General features: G+C 52.2%; 1 long non-coding RNA gene across 2 annotated transcripts in view; it reads right to left on the bottom strand.

Annotated features, from left to right (window-relative positions):
- LOC144947042 (uncharacterized) overlaps nucleotides 1–12,475 on the bottom strand; it is a 109,466-nt gene that overhangs the window by 81,289 nt on the left and 15,702 nt on the right. Inside the window, exon 4 of one of the 2 annotated variants that reach the window (XR_013639966.1) lies at nucleotides 10,657–11,015. The exons of the other annotated variant lie outside the window; for it this stretch is intronic. This is a non-coding gene — a long non-coding RNA (uncharacterized LOC144947042). Of the gene's footprint in view, nucleotides 1–10,656; nucleotides 11,016–12,475 lie in introns of those variants that run through there. 2 annotated transcript variants of the gene reach the window in all.

The raw sequence follows: 12,475 nt of genomic DNA, 5'->3' as shown, positions 1-12,475 counted from the left end.
TGGTATTGGCCTCAGCCCTGTTCATCGATAACGGCACCAAACGAAAAGCGACGAAGACCGCACGTCACGTTTTGGAATTTTCTCGCCGTGAGCATCCAGAACTGCTCGCAAGGCGTTCTGGGTCGCCGCGTGGGTCAAGACGGCACCCCCCCCCCTCCCCTCTCAGGACCGCGCTCAGGACAAGGGCCGGTTGGTTGCACCCGCACGCTCGCACGTCATCCGCACGGAGACGTAAGTGTGACGTCTTTCCGACCGCACCATCCCTGTGCCGTTTTGGAGCGCGCGTAGCTTTAGATGATACGCAAGGGCGCTGCAGCTGCCGCTGAGTGACGGACCCAGCGAAACATTTGTTTTTTTACGAGAGGGGAGGTGGGTGGCGGGGGGGCAGTTTCTGCAATAATTTCGGAGGTGAAAAAAAATTGGCTGCAATTCAATTTAAGTTTTAATGTAATAATATTACTCCACTAATCCACGCTGTTCAGCTTGGTTATAACTATGGTCAAATAACGCCAATGGTTGCATTGACTAAAGGGCTGTACGTTTACATTGATTTTCAGTTACTTTACAATTTGAAATCTTGACTTAAATTTTACTTTGCGTGAAAAATCAAACGGTGGTCTATGACATAAAAGGTCAGTCCAAAATAAGTTGGGGAAGGGGGTGGGAGGTAGAGGAGGGGGGGGGCAACCCCCCCCCTTCTCCCCACTCCCTACCCCTCCACACGCGTCCTTAGTGCCACGAGGTTGACCTTAACTTGACCTCAAGGCAGCCCTGGAACACAGGGAGCCGATGGGAGTTTATTAGGAGTCAAATGACAGCCTCGGTCATTCATTTGAAGCAATTTATAACATCCAGGAAAGCCTAAGTGAGTTCACAAACTATTTTATTTATTTATTTTTCCGGAAGATATCTGCGTTGGCAATTTTGGGGGCAGTGCCCCTTTATATGCGGGGGTGCACCATCGAGCGTGGGAGTGTTTTCACGACGAATTTCTGTGGATTGTAAACTTTGCTACGTTTTCTTACGAACGGCCCAGGGGCAAGCATTTACATTCTTACCGTTTTGCTGCACATCTATTGGGCTCAAATTTGTTTTGTTTTTTTGTCAGAAAGCCCAGCATGGTTTTGTTTCCCATTTTGCGGAACTGACTTTACCGCTGCATTTTGACTAGAGAGCATGATCAACACCCCCCCTACCCCTACCCCCCATTGCGTGGATTGACAAAAGGCCTGTACGTTTACATTTTATTTTATGTTATAGTAATATAAAAAATATCCAAAGCATAGCGTACATCGATAATTATTCGTCAGTTACTTAAAAATGTTACTTTCCGCTGAATTTTGACTAAATAGAATACCCCCAACTCCCCCTCCTCGACCTTTCCAACATTGGATATGCCAGCCCAACATCGCTAATTCCCTGGGTCTCGCTCTCTCGCTTGCTTGCTAGTTTGCTTCCTCACTAGCTCACCCACTTGCTCACTCACCCACTCATTCGCTCGCTTACACCTGTTGACTCTCTCGCTCACTCGCCCGCTCGCCTGCTCCCTTACCCGCTTACCGTCTCACTAGCTAACTCACTCACTCACCCCTTCGCCTGCTCACGATCTCACTCACTCGCCCACTCACTTGCTCACTCACCACCCCGCCCTCTATCTCACTCGCTCGTTCTGTAAAGCCGGTGGCGGCGGCAGCGGTGGCTACCTCCACAGCCGGGGCTCACGGCCAAAGCCCAGCTGACCCTAGCCCCCGCGATTAACGCAATCGCTCACGTAAAGTGCGGGCAATTAGGCCGCCGATAACGCGCGATAATGGCCCTCTCCGCCGCCGCGCCTCACTCACCTGTTGGCAGCGACGCGAACCGCGAAGCAAAATTACCGCCCGCTCTCTCATCCGCCTGATCAATTTTTTTTGTTCCCCCCTTCCTTTTTTTTCCCTGGCCGTTTTTATATTTTTTTCGTGTAATTGTCACGGGTCACTAATTAGCCCGCCGTGCAGAAACCTCTAAGTGGTTCGTGCGATCGTCGGCGGCCGTTGCCTCGCAGGGAAATATCAGCAGCGTGGCCACTGCCGCCCCCCCCCCCCCGCCCGCCCCCCAGCCGTGGATCTTTGTTGCGCGCCGGCGCACGCGGGGATTTCGCTTTCACCGCGGTTCTGAGCGACTTCCTCGGCGTGCGACGGTGGAGGGCTCGCGGGCGTAGCCTGGCACGGCACCCACGCTCGACCCGGCAGCGCCCAGCGTCGGTCGTGTCACGCTCGAATCGCGACGGCGTCTGGAGGTTGCGGTCGTATTTTTTTTCAAGTAAATATATATTTCGTAAAGGAAAAAGAATGCGTATCACGGGGTCACCCTTTCAGCAGAAGCCCCTTTGTCTGAGCAATTGCGGGAATTGCGTCGTACGGACGGTGGCGCAGCAGTTGACGCACGCTGCGCTAGGAATCCGGCGGGCTGATTTTCATTGCCGGCCACGGCTAACATCGGTGGAGGGCGTGTGCCTGAACCGGTCCCGGGCCTCTTCGTCAACGAAACCCGCACTAACCCGCGTGGCGAAGTGCGGGCAAATAAACCCCTGTGACTGACGCAGTGTGGGGAGCCTTCATCTAACAGTGGATTGAGAATGCTGCGATTATTATTAGTGTATGAGTATAAGAAATTTTTTTTTTACATCATAGCATATGTATAAATAAGTTCATAGTATAGGCAATGCATTCTTAATTTAGAAACAGAAAGTGGTTTATGATCTTGTTCCGCCAATTCACATCAGTTTAAAAACAAAGACATCAACATCTTCATTATCCTTGCCTTAATATATAATACATATCTGCAGGCGGAGGGCAGTGGTTCAAGAAACTGATGCCCTCTTGTTTTTATGGCTTTGACCTCAGTTTCGAATTATATTTTCGTAAACTATCATTTATTCAAATTTTACGAATTATATTGTCATTTTAACAAATTTACGCAGGAGAGACATGCTGAGTCATGTGCCTCTTTTTGTCAGGAGGATCCTGCTGCTGCTGCTGCTGCGGCTGCATTGGGCTTTTACTTCAAGACGTTTGAAGCCCCAATTAACGATGAGTTGTGTTTATTACACAAGCGGAGAGGGAACCAGTGCGCCCGGAGAACACACAGTAAGTGACACCACCCCACCCATCATAGCACACGCTTACATATTTAACCTTCCACATCCTCTCTCCGGAGAGTAAGACGCACCACAGACCAGACACGTGGCCCGGCGTCACTAAAGTGATACAGATCTGGTCGCATGTACGCGCACGCATGTACGCGCATGCAAATACAAGGATCCCCCGTGTAGCCTTAACAGACTGTTGGGGCAAGTGCTGTTAGCGAGCACCTGTGAAGGCCGGAACGGTACACGAGGGGGTGGTTGGCCAGCACCACGCCCGACCGCCTTTGTCTCCCTCGTGGCGATGTTTACACACCGCACCAGGTACTCATTTGAGGCTGAGTAGACTTAGGGGAGGCCCAGGACCAGTTCAGATAATCGTCACTGGTGTTAGCTGTGAGCGGGAATCGAACTCGTGTTACCCGGGTCACCGGGTTCGTAGCGCAGCGCGCTAACCGCGACACTGCCGCTCCCCACAATGCGCACGCACACACAAACACACACGTACACACGCACACACACACACAGCTAATGGATTATAACACGCACCTCCCAACCTTTGCTTTAAGGTACAGGAGAAGAGTGCGTCTTATGGTTTGGAGAGAACGTTCCCTCTCTTTATGAAGCTATCGTCTGTACAAGGAGGCTCCTATTTGCATGTTCACCAAACTCGGAGCGTCGATCTTCTCTCTGCCCTGTAGCTCTCTGCTTGCGCGACTCCATCATCTCATAAATAACAAAATAAAGAGTCCTCCATATGCATGCGTCCCGCTGTTCGAACAGCGTTTGGAAGATGCGGTCACGGTTTATACGTTTTACAAATGCACGCTGTGCGTTGTGGTGTTGCAAAGTAATTGCTCACAACCACGTATGAAGAAAATAGCTCCGGTAAATATAATACATCCAGCCTGCGCGCCATGAACCTGTCGCAAATGAGTGTTCGCATCGCTTACCGAAAGCGTTGGCATCCGAATGCAACGCAAAATATCTATTGTAAAAAAAATTTAAGACGAACAAAAACGAACCATGTTGTTTCGGCACCGTGCGTTTGTCGGGATACTTTCATTCGATAACCACGACGTCGAGCGCGCCGCTGGTCACCGCGAGCCGTCGCTGCGATCGGCACGTCCGCGGTGACCGCCCGCTCGCTCCGTCCGTGCCCGTCGGAGCGGGGCGGTCAGTGGGGACGTGCGCGGGAGCTATCGGCAGAAGACGGGTGGGGAAATGAAAAGAGCTTCATAGCTTAATTCTAGATTTGAAGCTTTCGTGACTGCAAGGATTCATACTGTTAGGTTTTTTCGGTAAAGTCACGTGGGTAAAAAAATTAAATTAATAAAAGTAAAATACAAAATAAAAAATCACGACGTTTCGGAGGCAACACAAGCTTCCTTCTTCAGGTGGAACCATCACAGCACGATTGCTTTATCAAGTAATAGCAATACAGCAATCGTGCTGTGACGGTTCCACCTGAAGACAGAAGCTTGTGTTGCCTCCGAAACGTCGTGATTTTTAATTTTTTATTTTACTTTTATTAATTAAATTTTTTTACCTACGTGACTTTACCGAAAAAACCTAAGAGTAAGCTTCACAGCTCATCAGATTCCTCCGGTTTGAATAAAGACCTCAGATTCCGAATCGATCGATGGCGCGGCCCCCAGAGGGAAGGCCCGCAGATGAAGACGCGATCGATCGATGCGAGGCGGCCTTGAGGTGGCTTTGAGCTGGCCTTGAGGTGGCCTTTTGCGGACAGCAACGTGCGTGCGACGTTGCGTAACCCCCGACATTCGTCGACATTCGTCAGAATTATCGCCGCCGGAGTCGACGTGGAAAATTTTTTCGCTGGAAACGAAACCGATTTTCTTCGGCGCCGTTCGCAACCTCGGGCCGCGTACAAAAACGAGTGGGGGGGGGGGAGTGCTTCTCTCCCCCCCGCCCAGCCAGACACAGAGAGTGGAAGGTTGGGAGTGGGGGGGGGCTCTCGATCTTTGCCCCGTGTCACCACGCACATGGTGAAACCCTGCACGCCCTACCGGCCAGGCCGGGCCGGGCCTAGCCGCCCAATATTTTTTTCCCCTCTCGATGCTGCTACCACCACCACTACCACCACCGCCACCACCACCGCCGCCGCCGCCGCCGCCGCAAACCTGTGTAAACACGGCGCTCCGGAGTGCCGGCCGGCGCGCCGCCCGCTGTGGGCCGCCCCCACGCTGGGACGAGCAGAGGGATTGACGCACCCCGTCATCTCTTCAAGCGCTCGCGACCCCCCAACATCTGGCTTTTTTACCTCGGGGGAGGAGGGGGGCAAGCGTTTTTTTTTTTTTTGAAGCTCCTCTTGATCCAGCGTGACCCCGCTGAGAAGGGCTCCGGCGTGGGGGCCACGTGCCACGAGACGGCCGCTTTCCGGCCGCTTCGGCCGTCTCGTTGAGAGTGGGGGGCGGCGGACGGGGGGGGGGGTGGGAGAGGCCTCCGACGCTTCCATCCCGACGCCGCAAAGTCAAGAAAGAGAGAAGAGAGAGTAAAAAGAGGGCGGTCGAGGTTTCCGTTCGTTGCCGACGAGGTGAAGTCCGGCAACGCGGCCCCGGCGTTCGCCCGCCTCGTCAAAGGCCGCGGAGGAAGTCTCAGGCACGAACCAACAATCTCGCTCGCGGCGTTGCCATCACGTTGTTATTTTACACCCTGGGCGCTTCATTCGGCCGTGCTGCTGCGGTGAGTTTGCGAGACGGCATCGCCTCGCTGCCGCGCCCCTCCATCGAAGGCCACCGAGAAAAGTTCCGGACGAAACTTTCGTCAAAGTCGCTCGTTTCTGCCCGGGACATATTTTTGATATTTGCTGTTGTCGCTTATCTCTCGGGCATGCGGGGAGACGCTAGGAGACGGGCCCGATTTAATTTCGTTTCGTTAACCTTCTTTCAATTCAAAAATAAAAGGTCACCGTGTGTTTTTTTTCCTCCAACACCGGCACGGAAAGATTACGCCGCTTCCCAGCGATCGCCGTAATCATAGCGATCGTCAGCTGTGATGTGGGCAGCGATGTGGTGGGGAGGGAGGGGGGGGGGGCAGAGCAAGGTGAGAAAAGAATACAGAGGGACGAAGAATAAGAAGAAGAACCAAAGAAGGAAACGCGCAACGGGGCCACAGGAGGATCAACGCAGGAGGAGACGAGCTCCAAAGATATCCTGAAGCCGGCCGGCCGTAAAGCGGAATCGGTTTGCTACGGCGTCAGCTGTCCTCTCGCTCCGGCTTCGCGTCCACGCGACGCGAGCGGCGACGGCCGGAGGAGTTTTAACGCGGAGCTAAACGGATTCGGCAAAAACCACGGCGGCCGCCACCAACAGACTTCTGAACCCAGTTTGCATTTTGTCTGTTTGAACACACACACCAACAACAACAAAAACAACCGCCATTCGCTTGTGCCAGGCCATGTGCACCTTGAGGCCACGTGAAGTGTCGAGCGCCCGCTGGCAGGAGGTCACGGGGCAGACCCAGTTGCCACGGGTCGACTGACCGAGATGACCGAGATGACACACACACCACAGACAGACGCACAGACAGACACGCGGGCACGCGCACGCGATCTAAACTGCAATATTCTTTTCCCCACTGTTTTCCGCAAGAACAAAAAAAAGATGGGTGGGGGCAGCGGCGGTGGGGGCTGGCGCGCGCGCAAACAGCAAACAAAGAGACTTTAAATCCAGCGCATGCGTTAACGTTTTGATTTACTTGATCTCCTCCAGATTCCACAATGCCACCCATGTCTAAAGGCCCTTTCAGCGGCGCACAAAAAGCAGTATTGCTCTTTGGAGTTTGTTAAACACACAAACGCGAATGGGGGGGGAGGAGGAGGAGGGAGGGGGGGAGGGGGGAGCCGGCGGCGTTGGGGGTGGGGGGGGGGCAACGGTTAAGGAGTTCCTTTGTCTTGACTGGCGGGCACGGAGGAGCCGTGAAAAACGCGGTCGTCGTCGTTGTTTCAGGAGCCCCCCCCCCCCCCCGAGGCCACGTCGCGACACGGCGCGCATTGTTCCCCGTCCTCCCCCTCCCCACGGCGGCCACCACAGAGGTCCTCGCCGATGGGGTTCGATCAACAGGAAGATGCTGCCCTTTGTGACGACAGATCCCCTCCCCCCGCCCACCCCCACTTTGTTGCAACGTTGCTGATGATGATGATGATTATCATTGTAACGTTTCTGGATTTGTTTGGCCATCTCACCGAGACATAAACTAACAAGAACCAACAAAAAACACGGCCAAGCCGCCGGCAGCAACGTCGTTCTTTTTTCATTTAAAGTTTTCGTGACTGCAGGGATTCATCTTCTTGGTTCTTTCGGTAAAGTCACGTAGAAGAGAAATAATAAAATAATAAAAATAAAACATAATAAAATTATTTATTTTATTATTTTTATTTGTATTACTTAATTTATTTTATTATGTTTTATTTTTATGATTTTACCGAAAGAACCACGAAGAACGTCGTTCTTAGCGCACGCGGGATAACGGAGACTATCAAGGGCGGCGTTTCAGGTGACGGTCCTTGTTCAGAGCAGCGAGGGAGCAGGAATGAAAACAAACACAAAGTTCGCTTGTACCGTTAGGCAATGTAGTTATTTTTACGGGAAACGTAGTTTTTATGGTTTTTGGCTGGAGTTTCCGTTTACATAATGGTAGGTTTTTACCCTTTTAACTGGTACAAAACTGACACCTTTATTAAAAGGGTAAAAACCTACCATTATATTTTGCCACTGGTAAAAGAGATCTCATAGTGTAAATGTTTCCGTTTACATGTTTCTGTTCGTGGTTCGGCAGCGGTGGTTCGCACAGTTTTATTCTTTGCAAGCGCATGCAGAGGCGATCTTTAAAAATCATATATATTGAGCCTTAGTTTGACTGATAAGTAACATAAAAAATATATATCAACGTGTTTTTTAAAGTCTATTTATTACATCACACGCAAGATACTGACAAAACGTATTCCTGCAAAGAATTTACAAACGTATTCTATTTTTCGTAAATCTAAACATGCCCGTGAAACGTCTCAAATAATTGGCGTGCTCAAAAAATGTACTATTATCGTACATTTATGTACTCCACGAAACACGTTAAACTGCTTAAAGTATCGACTCTAAACATGTCTGTTTGTATAGTCAGTCAAACACATGACTGCCATTGTCATAGGAACTAAACAGGCGTGTGCTAACAGACACGCAACATGTGTACGGACATAAGGCCCCCATTATTTTAGCGACCCCCCATTATTTTAGGGATCCCCCCCCCCTGCTCCCGCACCTCGCTAAAATCGCATCCGTGTCTGTCTATTCATGCGCACGTCTCCCCCCCCCCCCCCCCCCGGTTTCTGTGGCAGGGTCTCTGTTCTACGCCTGTCCCTCTGCGTATTTAGACGCGATCTACCTACATCGGTGTCCGTCTGGGCCTACTCAGGGCGTGCCTCTTTTTCTCCCTCTCTCTCTCTCTCACCGCGTCTCTCCGTTCATTCAGGACATTTGAAAATGTTGACGGCTTGCGTCGCGGTTGTGACCTCCTCCAATTGTGCCTTGAGTTGGATTCGTGTCGGCAACCCCAGAGCTCCCTCCTGCCTTGCGCTCTCACCCTCACCGAGACTCTGCTACACGGACGTGAACAAGGGTTGAGCACGCATGCCGATAACAACCGCGTGGCCCTAAAGGAAAAAGTAAAAACGTAGTGGGCAACGTTTCGGGCAGCGGTCCTTCTGCGCGACAGAGATGCGGAGAGGCCAAGTGAGATCGAGGTTAATGCGGAGGCTGTTCCAAACACCGTTGGGACATTGTGCAACTGTTGCAGCCAAGCGTACATTCGATACGAACTGGAGGTGTGAGCCGTATAATTATTTGCATCTGTACTAATGCCTTTGACTGGGTGTGATATTTTCCGCTTAAATGCAATCGATGCAACTGCAATATGCGTGTGCCCGTAGCACGTGTGCCCGTAGCGCGTGTGCCCGTAGCACGTGTGCCCGTAGCACGTGTGCCCGTAGCACGTGTGCACGTAGCACGTATGCCCGGAGCACGTGTGCCCGGAGCACGTGTGCCCGGAGCACGTGTGCCCGTAGCACGTGTGCCCGTAGCACATCTGCCCGTAGCACGTGTGCCCGTAGCACGTGTGCCCGGAGCACGTGTGCCCGTAGCACGTGTGCCCGTAGCACGTGTGCCCGTAACACGTGTGCCCGTAGCATGTGTGCCCGTAGCACGTGTGCTACGCGTCTTCACGTGACATGACACGCGTAGCAGGCGCTTGTCGTGTGACACGTGGGACGCCCTTGCAAATGAGATGGTCCACCTCGAGGGACAATCCTGGGGAAATATGTTTAATTTTTTACTCGATGTTTGTATCTGTTTGCCCCTCTGTATCCATGTCTCTCTCCCTCCCTGTCTCTGTATGTCGCTCACTCTCTCTCATTCTCTCTCCATGTATCTTCCCTTCCCTGCCTCTGTCTCGGTAGGGTCACTAACTATTGCTCCCCCTTCCCCCCCCACCCCGATCTTGCACAGAGCCCCCCCCCCCCCACCGAGCACCAAAACAGCTCCGTGTCAGACACAGCCACGGGCACAGCCACACGCACAGACAAAGAGACAGAGACAGCCACAGACACAGAGACAGACACAGAGACAGACACAGACACGGACACGGCCACAGACACAGAGACACACACGGACACGGCCACAGACACAGAGACAGACACAGGCACGAACACGGACAGAGACTGAGACACAGCTACGGACACAGACACAAACACAGACAAAGACACGGACCCCGTTGGTTTGCGTGACGGCGAGCCTAGCCCAGCTCTCCCCGGCAGGCACGGAGCCCGGCAGACACAAAGATCCCCCGTGTAGCCTTCAGCAGGCTGCGTTGGGGCAAGTGCTGTTTGCGAGCAGCGCCTTTGAAGGCCGGCACTGTGGCACACGAGGGGGTGGGTGAGCAACGCCACGTCCGGCCGCCTTTGTGTCCCCAGCGGCGACACAAAGACAAAGATCCCCCGTGTAGCCTTGACAAACTGTTGGGGCAAGTGCTGTTAGCGAGCACCTATGAAGGCCGGAACGGTACACGAGGGGGTGGGTGGCCAACACCACGCCCGACCGCCTTTGTCTCCCCAGTGGCGATGTTTACACACCACACCAGGTACTCATTTGAGGCTGAGTCGACCTAGGGGAGGCCCAGGACCGGTTCAGTTAATCGTCACTGATGTTGGCCGTGAGCGGGAATCGAACCCGGGTCGCCTGGTTCGTAGCGCTAACCGCTACACTACGTACACGCACACACACGTGCAGAAACACGCGCTTATGCACAAACACGTGCGTGCGAGCACTTGCACACGCACGCACACGCGCACGCACACATGCACACACGCGCACGCACACACGCACGCACACACGCACACACGCACGCACACATGCACACACGCGCACGCACACACGCACACATGCACGCACACACGCACACACGCACACATGCACACACGCACGCACACATGCACACACGCGCACGCACACACGCACACATGCACACACGCACGCACACATGCACACACGCACACATGCACACACGCGCACGCACACACGCACACACGCACGCACACATGCACACATGCGCACGCACACACGCACACATGCACACACGCACGCACACATGCACACACGCGCACGCACACACGCACACATGCACACACGCACGCACGCACGCACACACGCGCACGCACACACGCACACATGCACACACACGTGCACGCACCGCCATTTACCAGAGCTGCCCTCGCCGTGACCGCTAGGCCATTTACACTTCACGCGGCACAACATCGCGGCTCGAGCCGCAGAGGCTCGCAGGTGCCGGACACCTCTCCACTCCTCCTGCCGCCGCCACCCTAACCACCATCAACCACCAAGTACAGACATTTATTTTCACTTTCACCGATTATTACCACTGTTATTATTCATCTTATTATTTCCCGAACTTCCGATTAGACCGGTTGGCTTCGTAGGGTGCGAAAGAAGTTCAACAGGCATACATAGACTCCCACAGAGACCCATAGAGTTTGTTGTCCTTTCCCCTGCACCACCAATTAGCACGATTGGCTACATACGGTGTGAAAGAAGTTCACCGTACAAAGGCTTACAAAGAGACCCATATTCTTGGTTCTTTCGGTAAGGTCACGTAGAAGGGAAATAATAAAATAATAAAAATAAAACATAATAAAATAATTCTCACGACGCTTTAAATCGAAATTTAAGAGACCCATCGTTTGCTGTCTTTCCCCCGCACCTTCAATTAGCACGGTTGGCTATGTACGGTGCAAACGAAGTTCAACATGTGCGAATTTGGGCAGCACACATCATTGCTCGAAACGACGATGGTCGAGACTAATAATGGAGTGGCAGCCCAGGAACGGAACGCGTCCGACGAGGGGGCATCCGCCGTGGAGGAGATGCAGTTTAGGGAAGCCTTCATGTGGCAGTGGGTTGACCACGGATGACGGTGAGTCTCAAGACTCCTTTTCAGGAGGGTCCTGCTACATTGGGATGTTTTGCCAATTCTGTGGAGGTGTTGACTTGGTTTGCACATTTTTTAAAATAAAACTAATGAAAGTTGAATATTATATTTTCTTTACCTAAAGTCCTCTTCAAAGCGAAATCATCAAAAGATATGTTTTCATACAATATTGTTTTGGAACAAATGTCCAAAAACTGGAATTTCAATGTCATTTAACAATGTGTAACCACCACCACCACCACGCACGCTCCTTCGAACCCTGGCCACGGATAAACCCGGGCCCATCATGCCTGCACGGCGGATAAATCAAGTACCGCCTGCGTGCGACGTCACTCACGGAAAAGGCCGCCCTCTGCAAAATGAGTGGTGGCCTCGCAACCATCGCCGCTTGTCGGAAATATTCCCGAAAAAAATTTATTTGCGAGAAAAAAAAATTCGACTCGCGTTAAAAGTCGTGTTAAACAAACTAGCAATATATAAGAGCTTGTTTTCGGTCAAAACGAGTGCGTTTAATCGGAGGCGATTGACGGTACGTTCGTCAATTGCGGAGCACATTCGGTCGTTTGCTTACTCCTCACGCGCCTGATTGGCAGGTGCATTGAAAGCATTACAAATATAAAGTACGTTTAAAGTATATGAATATATATCGGTTGCAATAATTAGAAGACACGTGGCGGGCTTACGTTGAGCACAGTGCAGTCGAAGACCCGTTCGGTGAATGTCTTATCGCGCCGGAGGTACATTACAGCAAAACACAACGAACAATTCAATACAAATGCAAAACACAATTCGCGAACTCGTTGGGGAAAACAAATACTGATGATGATGATGATA

Source organism: Lampetra fluviatilis, chromosome 43 (assembly GCF_964198595.1).
Source record: "Lampetra fluviatilis chromosome 43, kcLamFluv1.1, whole genome shotgun sequence".
NCBI classification, from domain to species: Eukaryota; Metazoa; Chordata; class Hyperoartia; order Petromyzontiformes; family Petromyzontidae; genus Lampetra; species Lampetra fluviatilis.
This window is presented reverse-complemented; position numbering and strand designations above follow the sequence as displayed.